The sequence below is a fragment of the Fundulus heteroclitus genome, chromosome 3, assembly GCF_011125445.2.
Source record: "Fundulus heteroclitus isolate FHET01 chromosome 3, MU-UCD_Fhet_4.1, whole genome shotgun sequence".
Lineage (NCBI taxonomy): Eukaryota > Metazoa > Chordata > Actinopteri > Cyprinodontiformes > Fundulidae > Fundulus > Fundulus heteroclitus.
Window position 1 is genome coordinate 4,123,384 of NC_046363.1, and position 27,985 is coordinate 4,151,368.

The window sequence follows — 27,985 nt, forward strand, 5'->3', positions numbered from 1 at the left end:
AAAAGTTGAAACCAAAGTAACTTATTTTTATTTTGTTTGATTTAATTGAACTGGTGGGTCACATTCCTCGTAATCTTTTGAGTCTTTAAATCAAAATAGGGAATAAAACATGAAATAATACAGAGGAAAATTTCAGCAGATATTAAATTTACAAGAAAGCCTCCTGATTTATATTACATTACAACATTTTAAGACTATAAAATTACAGTGTTGAAATGTTGATCTGTGATTGGACAAGACAGATCACATGCGAGGCCACAGGCATGCTGAAGAACTCACAAGATGTTCCGTGTCAGTACAGGAATATATAAACAGCTATTATGATTATGTTCAGATTTATATTAATTCCTTAAGAAATCAGTCTGAAAGATTGTTAGAGCCAGTATTTTACCTGAATTTCAAATAGCAGGCGTGTTGACAGTATACAAAGGAGAAAAGTTAGCTTTGTTTTCATTAGTACAATGGATAGAGCAAATAAAAGCCTTAACAACAATAGCCTGTCTAGATTCAAGTTCAGTACTTCTCGGTTTGCAGGACAGCTATTCAGAAAGCAGACCAGACATTTGATTAGAAATACAGCAGTCATTACTGAGAATACAGATAAAGGGATTAATAGAAACATTGCTACGGGTTCCAGAACACATTGAGGTGGAGGGCAACGAAACAGCAGATAGGGTGCCAAAAAGGGCGATACGGACAATGCAGTAACGAGCAAATTAGAAACAGGTTGTATTATTTTACAAAAACCTAGGTAATGCTTTTAGAATGGAATAAAAAAAAACTAAGGGTGATGAAAAAGAGTAGGATTGTCAGCAGTACAAACAGTAAATAAGGTAGACATTTTGCCCCACACTCCATACCAATAGGTGGCAGTAATGCACACCAAACGTTTTTTGACAGCTGCTTAAAAACACAGATAAGGAGGAGGAAGAACAGAGGAAATGGTACCTCCAGAAAGGCTTCCAGCAGTGTTACATATGTTATATGTATTTATTAGTGATGGTGAGATGAAGCCTCATGAGGCATTGAACCACTTGAGCCAACTGGTTCGAGAAAGGTTTCATTTCTTGGAGCTTCATGTGCACACGACACCACCTATTGGCCAGGTGTATAATCACAGCCAGCTGTATCTTAACATGTGTGATGCATTGATTTTTTTGTCTATTATGGCTCTTGGGAATGACTTCACAAAAGGTGTAGGACAAAATCATTTGTATATATAAATTATGTATACACATATGTGTATAATAAAATATTGTTTGAATGTATCCTCTGTGTGTAAATATTCCCAAAATAGTAGTGTCATGTGATATGGCATGGTGTGTAATAATCAGACCTCTCAACTTTGATAAAAAATTGAGAGTGAGATTATGCTTAATTTGGGGGCGGGGGGTTATGGTCAACATTTTCCCCTCAGCAGCAACACTGAAGCACACAGAGGTTCACGCTGCGTCTTTACGCACGATCCAGCTGCTGATGTCTCCCTCTTTTCAGCTGAATGCACTTCTAGACTGTTACAGTTTATAACATTCTCAACACCTTTCACAGCCACAGGTTTCTCAGTCAGTCGCCGCGCTGACCAGACAAATCTCTATTGCTCTCGTCAGTGCGGCGGTGCGGTGGGCGGATTTTACCCCCGTGCGCTGCGGGGAAAATGCATAACTAAACATTGTAAAGGGCTCCTATAAAGGGAACAGGGGTACTGACAGGTCTGAGATGAAGCCCCTGATGTTACAAGTTCTTTAAAATGACCCTTAAAAGTGCACACCTGAATTAAAGCGCGAGGCAGCACGCCCACCGAAGCGCCACTGAATCTATGTTGTTAAAAAAAATAGCATGAAATACAGCTACTAACTCTCCTATTGACTTTAACTGGCACACGTTGCTACCGATGTGAGGATATTAAACGTAGTGATTCACGTTTTGAATGGTGAACGGTGATAAAAGCACCTGCTCCGAGGGAAAGGAGGGGGGAGAGGAGCAAGCGCTGAGGCACAGAAATACGGTGCATGTAGTTAAAAAATGAAGAATTAATAAAAACGAAACTTATAAACAGACCAAGTGGCGTTTTAAACTGCATCTGGTTATCAGAACTGTTTTATGATCCAGCATGCAGCCATGACTGGTTCTGAATGAACCGGTCATCTGGCAAAATCATGAGCCACTTCCCGAAGCAGTCACGTGGTACAGCCGGGCAGCGAGGCTTTGGACGTCATCGTTTTCGGCTCCTCCCCTAAATGAAGCAAGCCTCGATACGCGCTTTACGGAAACGTCCCCTCCATTACTCGACACACGCCTCGAAGCCTCGGCACATCACGTAACATCACTAGTATTTATACTTTTGGAGATTGATTTTGTATGCTTCCACTGGTTTTATGTAAATGCCTGTTAATTTATGTATTTATTTTCCTTTGCCTTGCACAAGTTAAGTTGATCTCCTGTATTTAACTATTTTATTTCTCTTTTTTAGTAATATTGCAAAGTGGAGATTCCTATTTGAACATGTAATTAGTGGGGGGGGGAGGCTTCCAGCAGAGTTGCAATGTCAACTTACTATAAGTGACTTTGGGCTTGTTTGTTTATACTGTTTACAAGGTAGAGGTAATAGAGCTGACTGATTGTTTCTCTTGCAAGAACTGGCTACACTGGCTTCCAACCCATACTCTCACTGTTTTTTTTCTCTCTCAAATGCACCTGCATGGACACAGAGAGATAGAATATTCTTCTGAAATGCTTCCACTGTCGTGTAAAAGTCAAAAAAGTAATTTAAAAGTGCCGCGCTGTGCACATTTGACATCCGCCATATGTATGCACGCAGAATCTTTTGTCTGAAGATGTATGACACAGACTAAATGACATTCGTTAGATTCCTCAAATTGTCTTATTTATTATCGGTTTAACGGTAATGTAGCTAATATTTTCGTTTGCAGAACATGAGTTTGTGAAGCTAACTTTGTGATTAGCTGCACCCACCACTCTCCCCTATATTTTTAAAAAGACAATTGCTGATAAGAACCTGCACACTCACTACATTCTATAACACATGGTGTGTGTGTAGGTTCTTATCAGCACCTCCCCAAGATATTCCAAACACATTGGCACAACGCTTTGGAATACCACATGCATGCTTTACTGGAAAAGTTAAGATGTAGCTACTAGCCTTAGTAGATCAAGTCACACCAGCTTGACATACCATATCTATCTTAGTTTAAAAAATAAAAAATAAAAACTACAAAAATACATGGCCCAATGGCCCATGCCATGGGCACTCTGCCACAATGCAGGTCCCACTATACACTGGCAGCTGATAGACTGCCATCAAGACAGTAGACCATCACCTTAATGCAAAGGAGGTTGTATAGATGTTTAAAACAACATCCTGCCAATACCTGGAAAGACCTTGCCAAGACATTTCAAAGAGTTTATTCTGGATTATTTTTAACATGACCATGCAATTTTAAGCCTTTTGTGAAGCAGCTGTGTGAGATGTGAATCAACTTGTAAGAAATAATCTCCATTTGATTTACAATCCTTTCATTCAACTCAACATTTTTCTGTGATATTCCCATGAGTCTACTTAATCTATATATACATTTCTGTAAAGCTTTCTAATCTTAAAATCACAAAACCTTTCTTTGAGAAACAAAGCATGTTAAGCAAAAAACATTGCAATTAAAATGGTGACATGAGTCTCATGAGTAAAGATAATTTTTGTCTTTGTTCAGGATACCAAATTATTCATATATAAATAAATAAAAATTCTACATCAACACTGGATTATTTATTTACCATTTAGGTCAATTCTCAGTATTACTGAAGTTGTACTCAAAACATTTTATAAAGTAAAGACAGGATTGATTGATTGATTGATTGATATGTGATGTACCTTTTATACAAAACAATGCTTAGCTCTCCAAGTTATTTGCAGTGTTTGGTTCTCACAGTGTGTGCTCAAAGGGCTCTTTGTGACAATGGGAGCAATGCATGGCACTGGAAATAGCACAGAGGCCATGACTTGTACTGCTGTGAAGTTGAAAGGTATGTGTTAATCCTTCTGACCTTTGCAAGGCAACAGAAGGGTGAAAACAGACTCACTAAAGGGGTTGGGATGACAAACAGATCTGGCTGTAGTTCAGAGAAACCCAGTCTTTGCTACAAAGAAGACCAGCAGAAACCAATTAAGCTTACCCAAGGTCACTCCTTGGGAGCACCTGGAGCAAAGACATTTCCAAACTTCTTTTGTTGGCTTTTTAAGAAATGTCTCACCATCCTTTTAGGAATTATTAGACAGAACATGTAAGATTATGCAGTACACACATGTGGAAAGGTCTTTATATTTTACTCTTTTGTCTGGACTTGATGTCGTGCCAGCATAGCCCTTGATGGGTATATTGTTGTCTTCAGTGTTCATGTTTGTTTCTGAGCATTGATGTACATTCTTCATGTACACTTGACAATAAAAGTAGCAGCGAACACAACCAGCATCACATAATTTTATTTGAGTGTTCATATCATCAGTTTGTGTCTAGATGGTGTCATTCCAACTATACAAATGTTCACTTTGTAAAACATTATTTTACAGTATATATTATTATATAGTATTATCTCACAATACTTTGTGGGATAGCTGCAGAACCTGATAACAGTCAACAATGGAACAGACAACACACCCAGGTTCACAGGGTTTTAATTTAAAATTGGCCTTAAATATAAGGACATTCAATCTGTACCAGCCAAAAGGCAGATCAGTGAGAAACGTTTAAAGCCCCAGTTTGTAAGGTTTTCACACTAGTAATCTCGACGTTAATTACAATTAATTTGATATTAATTTGCAATTACAAGCAACCTCACCGTTAAGCGTATAATAACTACTACTAAACCCGCGGAGTATCATAAATGTGACAATGTTAGCATGTCCTACTTGTATTAGCTACTGCTAATAGCTACAGTCATTATGTGAAATGTATTTTGGCATTCTTGCCAATTCTGCTTGTTCTGTTTTTTTTTTTCTAAAGTTGCTTGTGAATTCTCTGAGTCGCTGTTTTTTGGGCTTGTTTCTGAACATGCAGTTGCTTATTTGGGTTCTTAAAAAGCGAAATCAAATTTGAGTAAAGCGGCCTGGTCTTGCTGCTGCACTACAGACAGTGAACTGGCTGATGTCCCTCCGCTTCTCCCCGTACACACATACTAGAGGAAGAGAGAGAGGAACAAACAGGCTGTCTCTGCTGGGAGGACAGAGTAGCTGCTGGACCACAATTCCCTGTTTTTAACATAACAACGAAATTAAACTTCACTGTTATATTCAGTTAAGTTACCTGCTGTCCAGCAGAAAGCCTGCAACCTCTGCATCTGTATTAATTCGCCCCTCCCTCATGAAGTATCTCCATCTGGTAATAATAGCTATGCCGATATAGAATCTCGTTTTCTCCTGTTATTACTTCTTTTTCTTTTCTTGGTTGCTTTTGCCCTCCTCAAAGAATATGTTTATGTTCTATGGATTAGATATGTTAGGGTTAGGTATGTTATATGGATTAGTTTTCAACAGAAAACAGCAAATAGAATGATCTACAGTCTTCTTTGCTTGTTTTCTACTCCTCATATAGAAGACAGATAGGGAAAACAAGTATGGCTGACAAGTTTGGCCCCGTTCGGCTGCTGAAATCAGAAATAGTGAGGTAGCATGGCACCATCATTTTTGATTTGATGTTATTGGACTTTGCCAGAATATATATTTATGAAAGCAATACCTCGTTTTTGCTAATTAGTAAAAGCCAAATTAGTTTCCTTTAAGAAGAATCCTTTAGGACATACACTTTGAGGCGCAGTTGACGCAAGGATTCTGACCTTGCAGTTCTGGTGGAATTTGTCAGAAGAGAACTTCGGTTTTACGGACAGCTTCATGGTTATCATTGCATGTATGTCAAATGCAGGCAACACAGACTTCGTGTGAGAAAAGAAGATGTACGTATAGTCATGAGAGAACTAGATTCAGCTAGAGCATCTTTAGAAGAAGGAACTACTTCTCAAAATGTCCAAACTTCATTTAGCACATCTGTAGGAATACGAAGCTTGTTCAGAGACAAAAAAAACTACTTTAAAAACTATATTTATATCAGATTTATTTCCCACTATGTAGTCCAAGGTGGGATCACCAGTACCTTTGTGCATGCATGATTCATTTTGGCGTGGATCTCCTTTCTGCTCTTTTCTCTCACTGCATGCAACGCTTTTAAGACAAGGTAGCAGCAGCTGTGGCGTGTCTGTGAGAAGGCGCTGAGCGGATCATAGCAGCTCTCGTTGCTGCCTCAACACAGTGACTCCAGAACAATTAGTGCCATTAACACAGAAAAAGGTTGCTAGACTTGTTGCTTTTTGGAAGAAAGTCGCTTGAGGGGTCTGAAAAGTCGCTAAATATAGCAACAAAGATGCCAAAGTTGATTGGTGGATAGTCTATTGTAGCAGTGCAGTGTTGGGAAGGGTGCCCGAGAGTTGTCAGATGGGACTAGGAACAAGAAAACGTTATTAGCCCCTCAGTTCTACCAACTTGGTTTGGCTGAGCAGCACTTGGCTCCACCCACTTGTGAGAGTTTTAGGAGCAGTGTTTTTCATGGCCAGTCTGGTTTGCAGCTCTTGAGTAGGGTCAAACTGAGCTTACTTGAGAGAAGTTTAGAATGAACACACTGCTTTTCAGTGACTGAACGAGGCGGGGGGAAAAGGAGAAGATTTTTCTCAGAGGAAGTCCAGAAAAACTAAAGAGCGACAACATTAACATTTAAGACCACTATGAATAGAGTGGGTCAAACTGAAATCTAATGCAGTAAAATTTTAGGCGAAACAAATAGATGAAATATTGTCTACATTCCCTGAACAAATATTTTGAAAATAATATGCATACTTCTCGCTAGAAATTTCATCAAAATGCATATAAATAGAGTTGTTTTAATAGCTATTGAAATGAACCTACCTGGACAACCCCATTTTCAAGCCGACACAGAGAAAATCTTTCTTAAACGTTTGTTGGCGGGAGTGAAGGTGGTGGCAGGAGATGACTAGGTGAAGCTGGCTGAGACACACTGACCAGATGATGGTGACAGGCAGATGACTAGATGAATAATGACTTGAAACAGGCTGACAGGGTGATGATGAGTACAGATGAATAGGCTGGAGAGAGCAGTCCAAAGGGCTTGGCAGAAACCAAAGTTACAGGCAGTCCAGGTTGTGACCAGAGCAAACAGTTGATGAGTTCCCAGAAAGGGCAGAGTGAGCACTTATCCTCACAAGATAACAATAAAGCTGGTGTTATACACACGCACTAGATGAGTAACTAGTGATGGCAGGGTAAGCATTGTAATACAGGATAGGCAGGGTGAGCAATGTGAGAAATGGCGTTTTCACAGATGAAAATAATGAAATCAAAATACAGGAGCCGCCTTACTGACAAACACCTCACAGACTGTCTCCGACTAGCTGTCAGTAGCTATGAGCCAAACCACGAGGAACTCACAGACACCATTCAGTCACAGCCATCTCACTAACCTGTGTCAGTAACATGCCAGTTTTAACCTGTGATGTCAATGAGAAAAGTAATTACACATAAAGATGGTAAATAACTACACTGAGCTCATTTACACTGACTGAGAATTCTGTTAAATACAATCAGTATTGTGATAAAATAATCACTATTTTAATAAATTTTATTCCTAAAATGCTGATGCTATGTTACTTGCATGAAGCTTGAGTGAATAAGCATAACACTGCATGCAATATGTTCACTGCTACTGTGTGTGTCTTCTATGAACAAAATGGTGACCTCATACAAAAGGAAATAGGCCATGCCTTTTTTTGTGTTGGACATAAAGCTGTACCTATAGTTGCATTGAGAAATGTATTAAAATTAGAGTTCTGTTTGGTAAAATGTTGATTTTAATGTAACTTTAATGAAGCTTCAGAAGATAAGCATAACACTTGATATGACTTTGCTTTGCTTTTGCGTGGAGATTAATTGAAGTTGATGTGTTGATGTGAAGCTATGGCCAGTTTGATATCCTACTTACAATTTTTTCCTTGTTGCATTAATTTGTCCCGTTGGACCAAAACATTTTATGTAATTCAAAAACAATTGATTTATGAGTTAATTCATGAATAAAAGGCTTCAAGTTTGAAGTAGAATCTGGGCTATTTTTCCTGCAACGCCTCTACAGGTAGATCTTGCTTCCCACCAAAGTGGAGGTCGGGGATTTTGGGTTTAAAAAGGTTGGAGACCACTGATGTAAATTATACATTTTGTTTATGGAGTACCACAGTGCACGGCTTGGTCCATTTTATTGTGCTATTATATTATCTGCTTCCACTTGGTTTTATTTTTGGAGAGCAGATATTTTTTTATTTGTTATGCTAATTACCCATTTTGAAGCCAATGAATGAAGCCAAAGAAATCCTGGCAACTAAAAGCATCTCTTAAAGACTTATAGGCCTAGGTGACTGAGTTCTCTACTTTAAAAACTGGACTTTAAAAGTATTGTTTGGAAATTGAGACAAGGCATCAGTTGTAATCTTCAGATCAAAGAATTTCAGGAAGAACTGCTGAGTCTTTTACTAGCTCTTGATTGAATTAAATTGTTTTACAGTACTAACGTACTGGAGCTATCGTTAAACAGATCACCTTTTTCATGGCCTGTTGCACGGCCATGCAGAACTAGACCATGCATTTGTTGCTTCAAGGATAGACTATTGTAATGTATTTTTCATGATGTGCAAAAATGAACAGAGCAAATTTTTTTCAACTGTACCTTTGCTTTGATACATTTCCCTTGTATACTTTCTGTCCTGGATACTTTTCAAATCCAGGACAGAATTTAAAAAATCCTCCCCACTCATTTTTCTCTTTTTTTAAGGAACTTGTACTTCTGTAGTTTAAAAACTTAACATATTGCTCTAAGATTGCAGGTTGTTAAAATCAGGAATTTAGAAAATTTGGTTTTGGTGAAATTTAGACGTGTTCAGGTTCTACTTTCCCTCTTGTCCTATGTCAGGTGGTACAGGATTCTGATGGATAGATCCATGGGTCCTAGGCTAGAAAAACACATTAAGTGTTCAACACATTAAAGTCATGCTTTGTGATTTTTACTTGTTCCACCTTTAACTCCGTTACGCAAGCACTTTCTCCTTTGATATCTTGCGGCCAGGACCCCTGTTGCTATTGCTGTGCTGTGAAGCTGCTGTGTTGCTACCAGTTTGGCATGCCGTATCCCCCAAAAACTAAGGCCTGAGTTCTGCTGCCTCATTTCCCTCAAATCTTGCTTGTGAAATGCCTGATTATGCAAAACAGGCTGTTTACCTTGGATTACAATCAATATATGGGTGCCCTATGAGATTTGTGTTCAAGCGAATGGCAGCAGGCGGCTTTGCCCTGTGAAGTGGGCAATGGCTGCATGGAACGGCAAGCAGGACTGTGTGCACCAGATAAAAGATGAATTATAGATATCCAGCCCCAGGGCTAAACGTGGAGGTTGGTGGATAGAAGTGAGATAGAGGTTTAATAGGGGATATGCTGGGGGGAGCACATGTCTGAAGCAATGATTCTTGTTAGTAGTGGTGAAAAAGTCGGGTATATATTAAAAAAGCAGATAAACTACAGCAGTAAGAGATGTTGGCACATGGAACCAACACACTGTGAATTAGAAAAAAAATTGAAAAAAAGAAATGTTTGAAGAGACTTAGTTAAATTTAGTTTCAATTCAGATTATTCATATAGAGCTAATTCACAACACATCGTCTCAAAGCACTTTAGAGAAACAAAATCAAGTGCATCTATTCTATTTGATCCTTGTTATCAAACAATAGTGTCAAGTTACATTTATTATTCAAACTGGTTAAAAGGTTTACTGTCTAAGGAAACCCATCAGTTTTGATCGAGTCATTAACTTGCACAATTCCTTCCCCTTGGATGAGCATTTGGTGACAGTCACTAGTATTGTGTTGTTGACGCTCCAGCAATCCCTCATGCAGAGCATGCATGTAGCGACAGTGGTGAATAAAACTGAAAACTCCCTTTTAACAAGAAGGAACCTCCAACAGAACCAGGCTCGGCATGAACTGCGATCTGCCATGACAGACTGGGAGGTTGAGAAGACAGGGCAGAGACACAAAAAGAACACAGAAGCATTGATGCAGGAGTACATTCTATGTGAAAGAAAAGTAAAAACATAATGACCAAAAGTCTAATGAATCAACTAAAGCCTAATGAATCCACTAAAGTACTGGCCACTTTCTCATCTTGGATTCATCAAGGACAGAAACTGAGCTAGGCAGACAGGTAAGTCTAAAAAAATTTCAATATTGCGTAAAAGTGGCATATATTTTTTTGGAAAGTGAAATGGTTATTTTATAGAGATTCATTACACCTACAGTAAAATATCCCATGCTTTTATTTCTTGTAATTTTGAGGATTATGGTTTACATGTAAAGAAAGCTCAGAATTCACTGTCTCAGAAAATTAGAATATAATAGACCAATATTAGACCAATAAAAATCTGATGTTTTAAACACAAACGTCAGGCTTCTGAAAAGTATGTCAATTTTGTATGTGCTTGGTTTAGCCTGCTATTGCATGAATTACTGTAGCACTGCTCCATGTCATAGAGGTGATCAGCCTGTGGCCCTGCATAGGTGTTATCGAACCCCAGATTGTTCTGTTAGCTGCCTTTAGGTCTGGTGTCTCTCATCTTCCTCTTGAGAGCAGCACATCCATTTTCTATAACGTTAGAGTTGCTTGCAATCTGTGGGTGTTGTCCAATCCTGAACTGCAGAAATCATGGCAGGATCAATAGTGATCTTATTGGGAGCAATGATGATGCTGAGGAATAAAATGATGTCTTTATAGAATTTGCAATTCTGGACCTTAACGAAAAAGTCCTTCTGTACCAGGCAGAGAAATGGTGATGACATGTCCTATAAAACAACATAGTAGCACCACACTGTTTACTCCAAACTTACCAAACTGGACCTGCTCTTAATGTAATTTCTGTTGATTAAAAGACAGAAACAAATTGACTTGTTAGAGCTGTCAGATCAGAGGACACAGATAAGAGAGGTCCAGCTTTAATTTGTACATGACAGTGGAGCAGGAGAGAGAACTGTTAGGTTGGAGAGGTGTTACTGTGAGGAGGAGGTTCTTTGTCTTTATATCAAAGTAAAAGAGCAGATGCCTGACCCAGAACGGATAGACATATTCGGCCTGGTTTAAGCGTGCCAAGGAGCTAGATTTAAAGGACCGAAAAGAAAGGTTTAAAGTGTATGTTCAAGTTTAACATTTGAACATACACTTCAAAACTCGGGCATGGACAAAGACTTCCACACGGCTTCGAAGCGATTCTGGTCCACTACCTGGCATCTCAGGAGGGGGAAGCAGTGCAGTACCAACACTGTTTATAGTGGGGGTGGTGTGCTGCTGACCTCGACTCGGCACGTCGTGCGTCGGTGGGCGGAATACTTCGAAGACCTCCTTAATCCCAACTACACGTCTTCCATTGCGGTAGCAGAGCCTGAGGACTCTGGGTCGGGTTCTCCCATCTCTGGTGCTGAGGTTGCCGAGGTGGTTATAAAAGCTCCTCGGTGGTGGATGAGATTCGCCCTGAGTACCTTAAGGCTCTGGATGTTGTGGGGCTGTGTTGGTTAACGCGGCTCTGCAGCATTACGTGGACATTGTGGGCTGTTCCCCCGGATTGGCAGACTGGGGTGGTGGTCCCCCTATTTAAAAAGGGGGACCAGGGGGTGTGTTCCAACTACAGAGGAATCACACTCTTAAGCCTCCCTGGTAAGGTCTATTCTGGGGTTCTGGAAAGGAGGGTCCGTCGGATAGTCGAATCTCGGATTCAGGAAGAGCAGTGTGGTTTTCGTCCTGGCCGTGGAACACTGGATCAGCTCTACACCCTCAGCAGGATCCTGGAGGAGGCATGGGAGTTTGCCCAACCAGTCTATATGTGCTTTGTGGATCTGGAGAAGGCATTCGACCGTGTCCCCCGAGGGATCCTGTGGGGGGTACTCCGGGAGTATGGAGTACCGTGCCCTTTAGTAAGGGCTGTCAGGTCTCTGTATGGATACCGGTATCAGAGTCTGGTCCGCATTGCCAGCAGTAAGTCCGATTTGTTTCCGGTGAGAGTTGGACTCCGCCAAGGTGGCCCTTTGTCACCGATTCTGTTCATAACTTTTATGGACAGAATTTCTAGGCGCAGCCAAGGTGTTGAGGGGATCCATTTGGTGGCCTTAGGATTGCGTCTCTGCTATTCGTGGATGATGTGGTCCGATTGGCTTCATCAGGGCGTGATCTACAGCTCTCACTGGAGCGGTTCACAGCTGAGTGCGAAGCGGCCAGGATGTAAATCAGTGCCTCCAAATCCAAGACCATGGTCTTGAACCGGAAAAGGGTAGAGTGCCCCCTCTGGGTTGGGGAGGATGTGCTGCCCCTAGTGGAGGAGTTCAAGTATCTTGGGGTCTTGTTCACGAATGAGGGGAAGATGGAGCGGGAGATCGACAGGCAGATTGGTGCAGCATCTGCTGTGAAGCGGGCGCTGTACCTATCCGTTGTGGAGAAGAGAGAGCTGAGCCAAAAGATGAAGCTCTCGATTTACCGGTCGATCTACGTTCCTACCCTCATCTATGGTCACGAGTTTTGGGTTGTGACCGAAAGAACGAGATCCGGGTAAGCGGCTGAAATGAGTTTTCTCCGTAGTGTGTCTAGGCTCTCCCTTAGAGATAGGGTGAGGAGCTCAGTCATCCGGGGAGGAGTCAGAGTAGAGCCGCTGCTCCTCCACGTCGTGAGGAGCCAGTTGATGTGGCTCAGGCATCTGGTCAGGATGCCTCCTGGACGCCTCCCTGGTGAGGTGTTCCGGGCATGTCCCACCGGGAGGAGGCCCAGGGGAAGACCCAGGACACGCTGGAGGGACTATGTTTTTCGGCTGGCCTAGGAACGCCTTGGTATTCCCCCTGGAGGAGCTGGCCCAAGTAGCTGGGGAGAGGGACGTCTGGGCCTCCCTACTGAAGCTGTTACCCCCGTGACCTGACTCTGGATAAAACGGAAGAAGATGGATGGATAAACCTTACATACACAAGTGTACTGTCACAAGACCTACAGATGCTTGGATTCAGGTGCTTAAAAATTCACTTCTATACAGAAAACCCATATCAATAGCTTTAGCTGTCACTTCATACATCCCATATTAAATAATACTGTGTGTTTTTCAGTGATGGTATCAAGGCATTGGTTGTTTGGTACCTGTAATACTTCATCGGATGGTTTTGCTGTTCTTTTTATATATATCTCTCTTTGCAGGTGTAGAAGCAGACTCCAATGATGTTATTTTGCTCTCTCTTTTTCTTCTCTATTTTTTCACCTGTTCTCCATTTTAGCATGTTGTCTAGTGTTTTTCTCTTCTCCTTTTCTTCTACCTTCTCGTTTTTGTGTCCATTGAAAATAGTCCTAGAATAAAATTGAATAAAGCTTTTTGCATATAAATCAAGTGGAGCACTATGGCGAAAGTAGTAATGCTTGACTCTCTTTTGTATTAAGACAGCAATTCTTAATGCTGCACTGTCAGACAGGATACATAAAAAGGAACTACGCCCTTAGTGAGGAGCTGGGGTTGAACTGGATACTAGGTGTGACATAGTCTTTTAAGAGTTGGGATTTGTTGATAGTACAAAAAATAAGAATACGCTCTAGTAATCAGAGAAGAGAAGTTAACTGGATTACGAAATGTGTGACTTGTGGTAGCTAGCTTAGCTAAATGAATTACCGTTTCTTTGAATGTGCCTTATTTACATCCTCATCATTATTTAGCTTTGCTTGCCTTGTTTATTCGCCATACTGCTCATTTTAATGCTTCATCTATTTGATAATAATGTGCACTCACCTGTCAGCATTTTACTGGGATTCCCCGCTTGTATAAAGGTGTTGGATTTGGCAAAATGACCAACATGAAATGGAGAAAACGTTGGAAAAATCTGAAAGGTGCAGCACCTCTGTCCGCACGGCTCTGAGAGGAGAGCAAAGGAGTGTTGAAAGGTAAAATGGTCCCTGGAAGACTTTGAAGCACAGGTCAATGCCCTTTTTTTTTTCTCTGCGCATGTCTGTGTTTTTACACACCAGCCTGGAAAGTGAGAACTACTCAGCAATCAAAAGTCAGAGAGGAAAAGGCATCACACAAGCAACCATAATATGACTATTTAGGCTACTGACATCATCATGTACAGTGCAGGAAATACTTTCTCACCTCTTGTCTTTTCTAGAGTGTATTTTTAAAATTAAAAGTCCTCTGTACTATATTCTTTGTACATTTCTCAAATTTTTATTCATGATTATCTAAAATTTTTCCTATTATTTATTTATCCTCAATAAATTAAATAAAAACAAAAAAAGTCCTCACTATACATCAAAGTCCTCACTTCACCAGTAAATTTAGTAAAGAAAATTCTCACTCAGTATGAGTGACTGTGTTCTCACTGTGTGTGTGTGTGTGTGTGTGTGTGTGTGTGTGTGTGTGTGTGTGTGTGTGTGGGTGGGTGTGTACACAAACACACACACATGCATGCACACACACAAATACAATTGTAGAAATTGTATACATACACAACTATTTTGACATAACAGATCCATATTTATCCAAAATGAAGACACTGAAGGGGTTTCCTGATTCAGTAAGGAGAGTTCTGTCGTAGTTCTGTGCGAACAGTAAATAATTCAGTCAGTAGGTCTATTAGACACATTAGGTGTTAAAAACATAAAAAATAGCATGTCCTTTTGACGATGATCCATCGAAAGAGCGGCATTAATTAATTTTGCAGAGAATCAAATATTCTTGGGAGGTGGTTATCAGACCGCGTGTAGATGTTCTTTCATATCCACATAGTTATCTTTACCGTTTTACCTCACAGTCCATCACATACATCCACGACATTATCCGTCCTTACATTTCCAGCATTACACATTGGAGTCATGCTCTCATATCCCAGCAGGTTTTGTGTGTCGCATTGTGTTTTTTTTGCAAATTGTACTATTTTTATATGACATGGGAGATGCGGAACACCTGAATAACAGTGTGCAGGGCAGTGAGATGTATGCCTGGCCTTGAAACGGCTTTTACCCCCACCTTGTTCATTTCCAAGGAATAAACTCATCCGAGCCGCCTGTTAGGACAAAAGAAAAAAAGGGGCTTGAAAGGAAAATGACAGTTGTATAAATATGCTAGGGCTAGCATTGTTGCCTTGCAGCAAGAAGGTTCTGGGTTCAAATCCAACCCTGGGTCTTTCTGCATGGAGTTTGCATGTTCTCCTTGTGTATGCGTGGGTTCACTCCGGGTACTCCGGCTTCCTCCCACAGTCCAAAAACATGACTGTTAGGTTAATTGGCTTCTCTAAAATTGTCCTTAGGTGTGAGTGTGTACGTGAATGATTGTCTCTCTCTGTGTTGCCCTGCGACAGACTGGTGACCTGTCCAGGGTGTACCCCGCCTCTCGCCCAGTGAGCACTGGAGATAGGCACCAGCACCCCTCGCAACCCCATGAGGGATTAAGCGGGTCAGAAAAGGGATGGATGGATAAATATGCTAAAAACAAGTAGATACGGACATGGGAAAAATTATTTGACCATACTTGTTTTCTTCTATTTCACGTTTATTTCATGTATTTCTTTTTGGTTCATCAATTGGTTCCTACTGTGTGTATCATGAGACTAAAGCATGACAGAAAATAAAACCACCTAAAAGTTGTTTTTAACAATACTGTGCTACAGCTATTGATGGTGGAATTTAAGCAATTTTGATTATTATCGAGGAAACCATGGGAAATGGCTAGATATCAGCTCTTAGTTTAAATTCTTATATAACATGAGGATATGTATGAGTATGAATATTCCTGTGACTTGTTCTAATACACATAAGCCAATCTTAAACATGTTATCGCAAAAAAACTCTTATGAGCTATTTTTGTTATCATATTTGTCCAAACAAAGGTACCTTTAAAATTTTTGAGGTTAAAAGGAACAACAAACAGTGAAACAAAGTAGTCTAATATTTCATTCCATATAGGCTAAGGCATCCAACATCCAACTACTTGTGTCTTGAAAGGTGGGCTTGCAGGTTGAGCTCCCTCCAGGAATTCCCTCAGCGGCTGGCCATCCTACTTCTTGGCTCAGGGCCAACACCTCTGCCTCCGTTAGTGGTGGAGGTGGTGCACTACCACCCATTTGACGGGCATCTGCCTTCGTTCTGTTGGCTGGGAAAAAGTCTGCGTTAGTTTAATTAAGTTTCCTTATTTAACACAACTTCATATCAGTGAGATCACATGGATCTGTGTGATAACAGTATTATAAAAAAAACAACTGCACACTCAAACAGCCATGGTATATACTGTTTAGTGTATTTACTGTGTAATGTAAAACAGAATCAAAATAAGGAGGTACCCCATGAGATGATGCACAAGTCTTACCTGTTTGAACAACGTTTTTATATTTCATCTTCACCTGCTGATGTGTGCTTCTCCCCCATGAGATTCATTCATCTAAATAGAATACATTAATACGCTACTATTCAAGCAGGAAACTAGTTTCCCCCCCGTAATGTTATTGTGGTTACAAAAGACTACATATAAATTTACACATTAACTTGAGCAGCAATCTTCTCCCACACCATCTCCCTCTCATTTGCAGCAGTAGCACTGTTGCTCTGTTTTAAAAACATGCTCTGTTTTAAAAAGGAAAAAAAAAAAAAAAAAAAAACATGCTCCAACTCACCATATGTCTGCATTAAAATCTGTAGGTCCAGTGGTGTGAAATAGGCAGACCTCCAACTCACTTGTTGGCATGGTGAGTCGTCAAATCAGGGCTCCATCGATGATGGCTTTATAGTTGTTACGCACACGCTTGACTCCAAGTGAACCTACTGAGAGTTGATTAAACTAACTCACACCAGCCGTTGTAAAACTGAAATCTCAGAGTTTCCAACCGCAGACTAGATCCATTCAGAGTCACGGACTTGACTGAGATTTTAACAATGCTTCGTGAAACAGACCTCTGATCTAGCCCTGTAATGTTAACACAGCACATAACAAACATAATGAGTTTGTCAAAGCTTGAGAATAGAGCTATGTGAAATAACCTTTCTGAGGCAGAAAGAATAGCAGCTAAAGGGCTCAGTTCACCTTGACAGCTCAGCCCCAGAGAGTGAATCGGGCTTCAGAGAGCTGAGGAGGCAGGCGCCACAAAGGTGTGGAAGACAGAAGGCCAATGAGCAGAAAGAGCTGGAGAGGAAGGGTGAAATAAGAGGTGGGGTGAGGCTTTGGCTTGGATTTTACTGCTGGCAAGCTGGGAGAAACACAATACACTGATGGGATGGCCACAGAGGGGATGAGACATGGGAAAGGAATAAAATGCACTTTAATGACTTAGAGAGGCTGTTTGGGAAAAATCTGTAAGAGTGAGGACATTAAAAAGTGAAGATGTGATTGTGCAAGCAGCAAGATTAAAGCTGGATAACACAGTACTAGGATACTTGTCATGAAATTTGCATGGCCATACAGAGCTGGCATCTACACCAGGCTGGTAGAGCACCGCATGCCCTGACACACCTTTGAAGTCAGACCTCAGCCTTTTCCTCACCACTGGAATTTCTCCCAGTCTCTTTCAATCACAGGCCTACACACACACACACACACACACACACACACACACACACACACACACACACACACTCGCTAAAGAACAAAGCACCAATAATGAGAGTGTTATCCTGTATTCGGACAGTAAGAAAAGTACCTTGTAAAGTGCCTTGAGATGACATGTGTTGTGAATTGGCGCTATATAAATAAATTCAAACTGAATTGAGAGACAAGACAAGGGGTTAGTGGTGTTTTGCATGCAATGTCCTCGGCACAATATTGCTGCGGCACCACAGTTCACTAAGCATGCCTTCTAATTACTGAGGACTCGTTAAGCTATAGTGGAGTCAGGGTCACAATTTACAACTTCATTTAAAGATTGTAAACCCTAAGACTTTTAGACTATATGTTGAATTTAAAAAAAATCTAATATTTATCAGATTATGTGTTTACCTGACAAAACTCATCCCAGTATAGTTGGCTCTGGCTATATAGTTAGGAATGTGTTTTTTAATTAACTGTCTTACATACTTACTTGAAAATGAATATTTTTAAACATACACATTTGCATAAAAATCTATGTAAACTGATCCATTTTCAATTCAATTTAATTCAATTGTATTTATATAGCGCCAAATCATGAAACATGTCATCTCAAGGCACTTTACAAAATCAAGTTCAATCATATTATACAGATTGGGTCAGATTATACAGATTGGTCAAAAATTTCCTATATAAGGGAACCAGTTGATTGCTTCAAAGTCCCGACAAGCAGCATTCACTCCTGGAGAAGCGTAGAGCCACAGGGAGAGTTGTCTGCATTGTCCATGGCTTTGCAGCAATCCCTCATACTGAGCAAGCATGAAGCGACAGTGGAAAGAAAAACTCCCCATTAGCGGGAAGGAAAAACCTCCAGCAGAACCGGGCTCAGTATGAACGGTCATCTGCCTCGACCGACTGGGGGTTACAGAAGACAGAGCAGAGACACAACAAGAGAGACAAAAAGCACAGAAGCACACATTGATCCAGTAATCTGTTCTACATTAGATGGTAATAGCGGGTGATCTGTCTTCCCTGGATGATGTCTCAGAAAACAGAACGCCAGACCAGATGTACCTACTATGAAGTGTCAGGATTTGTCTTTGATGAACCCAGAACCACACACACAGGACTAAAGTTGAGGAGTTTTATTGACAGGTTTGATGGGATGGTGGGTGATGTAACCAGTAATCCAGGAACACACAGGTACAGGGGTGTAGATGAAGGCAGGAGCTGACAGCCTGGAGAGAGAGAGTCCAAACGAAGCTGGGAGGCTTGGCACTGGGCAGAGCCTTCTCAGAGTGACTAGTCAGGTTAGCAGTTCTCAGGAGACACCAGGACAAAAGGCAGAGCTTCACCAAGAACTAGCAACATAAACAAAGTCTTTCAGAGAGATTGGCAGGACTAACCTTAAATGAGAAAGCAAATCAAATCTTTCAAAGCAAAAAACGAGGACTGGCATGGAGAGGGTGTAGAACGATGACGGACCGGCAAAGGAGTGACAGGCAGAGTGAGGCTTAAGTAGGGAGGCTGGCAGGTGAAGTGAGTCTGGCTAATTAGTGGCTGGCAGGTGTGACTAACTGCAGTGGAAGGGAAGGCTGAAGTGAGGGGAAGGAGAAACTAAAAACAATAAATAAAGTCAAACCCTAACTAATACTAAAACAAGGTGGAAAAACCAAAAACCAATGGCAACAAAAGCCGAATCAAAACTAAACCATGACATCCCCCCCCCCCCCCCCCCTTAGGCCGGTCTCCGGACGGCCTAACAAGCTAAACAACAACCAACCCAGGGTGGGTGGAGGGTGGTATGGATGGCGGGCTAGAGTCAAACCAAACTGATCAAAGCAGGGTGGGTGGAGGGTGGTATGGATGGTGGGCCAAAATCAAACAAAAAACTACCCACTCAGGGCGATCCGAAACAAAGGAAAAATAAAAGCGGACTAAAAGGGGTTTCTAACAACCCCCGGTAGGCAAAACAAAGAACGTCTAGCGGATGCTGAAAGGCCAACAAAAAGGCGTCTAACCGACGCTGACAGGCAAACATCACCACCAGGCAAGACGGGCGAACATTGCCACAAGGCAAAACGGGCAAGGCCAGACGTACTAACGCCAGAGGGAAGGAGTAGGCGCGCTAATGTCAAAGGGTAAATCCAGACATGCTAACGCCAGAGGGAATAATGGGCACGCGACAGCGCCAGAGGCAAGAACGGGCGCACGACAGCGCCAGAGGCAAGAAACGGGCGCACGACAGCGCCAGAGGCAAGAAACGGGCGCACGACAGCGCCAGAGGGAAGGAACGGGCGCACGACAGCGCCAGAGGGAAGGAACGGGCGTACTTAACGCCAAAGGGAAGGAACGGGCGTACTTAACGCCAAAGGGAAGGAACAAGCGTACTTAACGCCAAAGGGAAGGAACAGGCGTACTTAACGCCAAAGGGAAACCCGCCGGGGCATGAGGGAAACGCCGGGGCTTGGGGAAGAGAACGTCGGGACGTGAAGGAAGCAGGAACATCTAAAACGCCTAGGAACAAGAACAGAGGGCGTACTTACACGCCGGGGAACCGAGAACAGAGGGCGTCCTAACACGCCGGGGTACCGAGAACAGAGGGCGTCCTAACACGCCGGGGTACCGAGAACAGAGGGCGTCCTAACACGCCGGGAAACCGAGAAGTCTAAATACTAGAAGACAGAGGAACAAGGAGGCCAAAAACAAACTAAGGAAGCAAAACAAACTAAGGAAGCAAAAAGCAAAACAAGAAAAACTAGGACTTGAACAAGTATACTAACGTGACAACCAGAGAGCTAAAGCTAAACTGACAAGGCTAAGCAAACCTAGAAAACTAAGGCATAATCTAGATTCCTAAAACAGAGCAGGGAAAACAAAAGCAAACAAAGACTAAGAACTCTAAGAAAACGAAGAACCCCCTAACTAATTCCAAACTGAGGAATACTAAATAACTCTAAACTAAGGCCGAGCTTTAACAAAATAAACAGAAGGCACTGGCCTTAAGGGCGCAGGCAAAAACGGCTGCTAAGCAAAAAGAAAAGTGTTCGTGGAGGTCGCCCTGGACGAGGCAGGCGGCGGAGCAGCATCGCCCGACTAAACCCTCGAGGAGGGCGGCCCCGACGAGGCAAAGTCAAACGGCCCGGAGACCGCGGTCGGCGGCTCCGGCCGAACAGAAAAGTCAAAAGCGGGCGCCGTGGTGGACGGCCCCGACGAGGCAAAGATGAGCGGCCCGGACTCCGCAGTCTGCGGCTCCGGCCGAGCAGGAAAGTCAGAGGCGGTCGCCGTGGTGGACGGCCCCGACGAGGCAAAGTCAAGCGGCCCGGAGTGGCTGGAAGAAAAAAAAAGAGAGAACAAAAAGTTATAAGCAGAAATTATGACAAGCAATACATAATTTTCATCTACCCAACTTGTTGCCCTTCTTCAAACAGTTGTGCTACTATGACAAAGACACCAATCCACCCCTTCCCTGTAGAGGCTCACCTAAGCATTCATGGCTGAGAATAAATCAATGAGCAGCTGCTTGAAATTTCATACTCCACTCTTATACCGTATTTTTCGGATTATAAAGCTATGTGTTTCTGTATTCATACATAAGGCGCACCAGATTATAAGGTGCATTAAATATTCTTCCCAAGTGTGTAATATCACTCCACCCCTCCACGTCCACAGCTTTCTCCTGAGCGGGAGAGCTATCCATTGCTGTCAGAGGGCAGAGTAGTTGGACTACCCTGCCCTTTTTCTAACATAAGGCCAAAATAAATGTAACTTTTAGATTAGATTGCCTGCATTTCTCGTGGGAAAAAAACAGAATAAAAGCAAGTAGGAATAAAATGTAGAAACAAAATAGAACATGGGAAAATAGAAACTAAAAGCAAACATTAAAAACAGTTGGACTACAAAGCTGAACTAATGATGTTTCAGTAAAACAGTTTAACTAGAACAGTCGAAGGGCAATCCTAAACAGATGTATTTTTAATCTTGATTTAAAGGAACTCAGGCTCTCAGCACTTTTACAGTTTTCTGGAAGTTTGTTCCAGATAAGTGGATCATAGGAACTAAATGCTGCTTCTCCTTGTTTAGTTCTGGTTCTAGGTATGCAGAGTAGGCTGGAGCCAGAAGACCTGAGTGGTCTGGAGGGTTTATACGCTAATAACAAGTCTGTGATGTATTTAGGTGCTAAGCTATTCAGGGATTTATAGACTAACAGAAGTATTTTAAAGTCTATTCTCTGAGATACAGGGAGCCAGTGCAATGACTTTAGAACTGGGGTTATGTCCTCTACTTTCTTAGTCTTATGAAACAGTTTGATGTAAAGACTTCTTGCTGCTAAGCAGTTTATAGTGTGACATCGCGTACGCGTACGTAGTTGTATAAACTTAGCCCTGCACGAGTGAACTATGCCCTAGTATGTGGGGGCCTTTACATGAATGCACTTCTAGTTTTGACATTACAGTCAGGCAGTCTTGTAAACAGCTCATGGGTCCAATCAGGTAATCAGAAAATGTCTCTTCCTCTCTCCTGACTTTACGTCGTTTACGTCAGCAGAGGAAAACTTTAACTTGGGCCGAAAGTTTTATTTATGAGATTAAATTGAGTGACTCGGTCTCTCTATGGATCGCGCAGCACCTACAACCAGCGCTGCTGCTCATGGTGCCATGACTTTGAGCCGGTAACAAGCTCTGACACGCATTTCACGTACGCCGCTGCTCCTGGGGGGGATCAGTGGTGATAGAGGCGAATTCTTGATTATGCCCACACAATGGGCTGGGGGAGCCGTGGTGTGTTGCCCTGGGCGTGTTTACCTGCAGAAGGTAACCGCTGTGAAACAATCAGAAAGATTTCTCTGCTTAATAACATCTTTATGGAGCGCTGGAGTTACTGTTACTCTGTGCTGCTTCACCAGTTCTCGCTTTACCAGTTATTTTATTTTTTTTCTTGGGGTTGCGTCAACCAGGCTGCAACGCGGAAGGGGGTGCCCAGCTAAAAAAGTTTGGGAACCCCTGCTCCACAGGGTCTGTGGCTGGAAATTATGTATCAATTGTTTTTCTACTCGACAGTCTGTTGTCTCTACTGCTTGGGGTTCCAGGGTATATTCAAACACATTGCCCTAACTTTGCTTCTTAGATCAGCAACATTCAAAGAAAAAAACTACACTTTTTTTACAAATCTTACTGAGATTTATGTCTACAGATAGTAGCTAAAAGGCAAGGCCATGGTTCTGAATTTACCTTTATGCTTATGACAGTTGCTGCGTTCTTTCAGAGCTTAGTCTGAGACTAGAAATGTTTCAGTGTATCTATGTTTTCACTTGTACACTTTTTGTGCTTTAATGTTAAACATTCAACTTTAAAGTTGTTTAAAAATGTGGTAAAATAAAGCAAATGTTGTAAGAGTCAGTTGACATATTACTCACACCAGGATATTTATTTAATGTTCCCTAAATCCAACAATTTGTCACATACCTATTCAAACTACTCACTTATTCTTTCTCCGGTGTGTGACCCTGTGAATTGTTCACAACTCAAAAGGACTGACTGTAGTCTTGGGCTGTTTTTTTTTTCAAGTTCCATAATGTGGGATGTTATATCTAAAAAGTCACGCATTGGTCCTGTCAGTCCATATATCCACAGTCACAGAAATAGTGTCTGTCTTCTTTAACTTGGATTTTATGCCTGAGATGCCTGGTTACTGTGCTGCGATTTGGCAAGCAGTATTTCTCCTCTTCCACTACCATAAATTTCTTAAAGCTGGGCTTGTCAATGAAAGACAAGGGGAGGTTCAGTGGAATGATAAGGTCCTGTATTATTGCTTCAGTAATAGCCTTATGTCTAGGATGTCCATGGCGGTACACTTGCACTCCTTTTGTGTGAGTCAGAAAGGAGTGGATTGTGCTCTGTCCCTCTCCACTTACCACTTGTTTTCCTTTACTGAATTCAGAAAACCTCTAGGTGAACATGGATATTTATTTAGAATAGCAAGTAGGCTTCTCCAGTTTAATAGTTTTAAATGTGTACAAAAATGAGCATGGACCCACAAATTAGTAAGCCGTTAATAAGTTAAAATTAAAGCACAAAATAAAGAGTCTTCTTTTCCTTTTCTCTGAATGTAGAAAATGCCCAAAACTAGTTCCTTTAAAAATCTACTAAACACCAAGCTAGCTGAGTTTACATTTGACTGATGCTAACGTAGTAACAAAATTATGTTTGCATTGCTAGGGTGCAAAACTTGTTTGTAGCATAGATGCTAACATCAACTTTTCATATTACGTAGTGACTAACCTTTCTGAGTGGGTTTCAGGTGGCGGATAAAATCAGATGTGGTGGAGCCAGCATCCTGTATTTTTTTACCACAGGTGTTGCAGTTTCCTGCTTTGGTTGTATGGCTCAAATCTTGGAAGATGGAGATTGGGGTCTGACATAGAAGAGATGTTCCGCTTGAAAGGATTCCTTGATTGTTTGAGGTTCTCAAAGCTGCTGTTTTTCTCATAGATGGGATGTCCCTGGGTTATCCCCAACATTTTCCATTTCTTGGGGTTAAATAATAGCGATTTCCCATGCTGCATCCCTGGAATCGAAGCCTAGTTCAATGCCACTAGGTGAGCTTAGTTCTTCATCCAGAACTATTGCAGATGATCAAGTGACCACTTCTCCAATTTGTTTTCCATTTTTTGATGTGACAATGTTTTACTTTACGCAACTTTTCCAGCCGTATTTAAGCTGGAAACTCCACCCACAAGGTTAGGAGGCTGCATAGTAAGGAGGTGGTCTCAAGATGGCCGCTAACATCTAGTCATCATTAAAGTGGTCAAAGGTCTTTGGTGGTTAGATGTTAAAAAAAAAAACTGTATTGTGCTAAACATAAGGAAGACTTTAACTATCTTGACATGGCTGCTAGGCTCATGCATCTGGTTATCATTAAGGTAGTCATAGTTCATTAGATGGTTAAAGCCGGTAATATGGTAAACATAAGGGGTTCGTTGTCACAAAATGGCCGCTAGCATCAGGTCATCATTATGATGGTCATAAGTCACATAAGTCATAAATACCATGTCACAGGTCTTAGCTTACATGTCATTAATCTTAGTTCATAGATCGCAAGTCATAAGTCATAAATCATAGGTCATGCGGTTGTAGGTCACGTGGTCAAAGGTCATGTGGTGACGTCATAGGTAACTGGGTGACGCCACAGGGGCTTGGGGGCGGGACTTCCAGGGGTGAACCAGAAGGGGCGGGGTACCTGTCCCTTTGGAATGTAGGCAGGGCTTACTGATTTTTCAAAAGGAGTGGTATACTTTTTTTTTTAATATTCATCAACACTTTAACGCTCCAGGGACATATGCAAGGATTCTGTTCTTCAACTTCAGCTCGACGTTTAACACCATCATTCCACACATCCTCAGTGCCAAACTCACCCAGATCACTGTGCCAGCTCCCACCTGTTAGTGAATCACAAATTTTCTGATTAACAGGAGTCAGCAGGTTAGGTTGGGGAACTTCACATCCAGCACTGGGACTATTAACACTGGTGCCCCCAGGGAATGTGCTCTCCCCACTGCTCGTCTCCCTCTACACCAATGGCTACACCACAGGAGACCCATCTGTCAAACTCCCTGAGTATGCTGATGATACATCGGTCATCAGCCTCATCTGGGATGGCGATGAGTCAGCCTACAGATGGGAGGTTGATCAGCTGGCTCTCTGGTGCAGCCAGAACAACCTGAAGTTTAACGTGCTCAAAACTGTAGAGATGATCATGGACTTCAGGAGGATCTGCAGATCCATCTCAGCCTGGCCACAAAATGCTTAAACTTTTTCCCTCATGTTCATATTGTCATATTTTATAAACTGTATACCATCTGTATACCAAATCCACACACCTAGTGTACATAACACCACACATAATACTAATTTATAACAGCAATCACATTCTCTGCACTCATCACACTGTGGACATGTGTTTGTATGTCCATGTGCACCTGTACATCACTCCCTCCTCCGACATGTACATAATAATAACAATAATGCTAATAATAATCTACTTCTGCATCCTTTGTACTCTTCTCATTGCACCATTGCATTATTGTCTCAATCTGTCCACTTGTTTATAGTGTGTTCATATGTGTTATCTATACTGCAGACTGTGTTTGATGTTAGTTACTGCATTATTGTTTTGTTGTATTATTGTAAAAGTAAGCATATTGTGGGAGCTGTGCAATCCAGAGTCAAATTCCTTGTATGTGTACACATATATTAAAGATAATAATTAATAAAAGATTGTACATGTGCTGCCCCGTAGATTTAGGACAAGGGCCTTATATCTATGTCTGCTCATTACAGCCTGTGGCAGCTCTCACAGCTTGTCAAATATAACAGATTTTCAAGAAGTATACATGCAGAGTAAACCTTTAAAATAGGTTCCTGATGTAGCACGATTATTAACACAGTGTAGGATAGAAGGGGTTATTTTTCTCAGAGGACAATTTGTCCTTTTTTCACTTCAGTTAAACAGACATGACTCCGAGAGTTCAGCACATCCAGTTAAAGCAGCTTTCCTTTGGAAACAGTTAAAAGTAAAACACATGAAAATGGCAATATGATCTGCTAACTCTACAATCCAGCAACGCCAAAAGACTGCGTCCCTGAGGGTGTATCTCCATATTCCGTGTCTCTTTCAGCTCGGCTTTGTGTGTTTTCGGACCCTCAGGGCTGCAACACAAACCAACCTTACTTGCCATTGGGGCCCCTGTGTTTTTCTCCATCTGTTTTTGCTCAACAATGCACAGCCTTAACCATGAATATGTCACAAACACATGCAGTGCTCATTTCAGAAACCCTTTCCTTTTGCAAGGTGGAAGAAATTTGGGTAGTATTTCTCCAATCTAAATACTAACTGCATGTTTGAAACAAAAAAACAAAACAAAGATATTCAATTATTTATTTGTACAGCAGTGTTCTCACAGACCTTAAAAGCAGAAAACCCAGTTTGTGCAAGGATCAGTCATACACGCATGGTTCCTATTACATGTTTGGCACGTATTCGCTGCTATTTATCAACCCACTGGGTCAGTTTGAAGTTGAAATTGCAGCAATGGAAACAAATGCTCAAATGAGACTCCAATCCACCAGTAATCTCTGCTGAGCCAGCAGTACACTGACCGCCACTGCAGCAATGTTTTTTGCCTTTATGTCTGTGCTGTGGTTACCAAGGGAAATTTATTTTTAGTGTAATTGGGTTTATATTCATCTGGGTTAATAATTTGAATGTATGTTTGAAGACTTAAAATTCAGTAACAGGAGAAAGTCTTTGGCCAAGCTTTTATCACACCCACAAAATAAAACATTGTCTATAAAGGCAGCCCACTTGTTGGTACACTATTTAGAATAGGTGTTAATTAGCATTTCATATCTGAGCACATCTGGGTTACCCAGTTTAAGCCAGCACCTACAACCCTATTTTTACTTAGGATACTTTTTTTTTTTAATAAATCAGAGTGTTGACTTCTGAAATGAAAATTATACACTAGGAAACTGGACAATGGAATAAGTAAAATATGACAAGGCACTACAGAATAAATTGTATAGCCCAGGTAAAACAAGCCAACAAAACATTGCCAGATATCGAATTAAAGCTGAACATTAACCTTTGTCTTCTTTGTATGGGGCATTTCTCAAATGAATCCCATAAGCTCAACCCCACAGAAATCAACTCCAGTTCCCAAGATGGTCGAACAAGCAAATTACAAATTGGGAAATGGCAAAGTTTGCAACACCAATTATTTGGAAGATGAGGATGTCACAAGAGCTTAATTTCAATATGCAACATCTGAGATGTTGGTTGAAATGTAGAGACCTGAAAGTTGCCGAAAAGAAAGCTGTATTAGTGGAAAGGTAAGGTTTTCTTTTACTAGAAGTATGGTAGGGCAGTGTGGTAGCTATCAAGTTCCAGCATTATGTGAGCTAGGCCCAGCCGAGCCATTTGCAGTGTTCTCCCGAACAAAAATATAAACCTAAACGTTCCACCTAACAGTAACCAGCTCCATGGATTCTCCACGCTGGTACTCCGAGTTATCACCACCGGAATCTGTGTCCGTTGTGTCTGGAGTGCCCATGCAGCAGGGAGATCCAATCCAGTCCGCTCAGTGTCCTTTTCAACCATCTACATGTGAAAATAAAGATGTGTTATTTTTGTTAGCAGAGAAAAGGAGAGGGTCGTTACATTATCGTTCAGTTTGTGGGTTAAAACTGAAGATTTAACACATGGGGTTGTTTGAACAGATCGAGGATGTTTGGCTA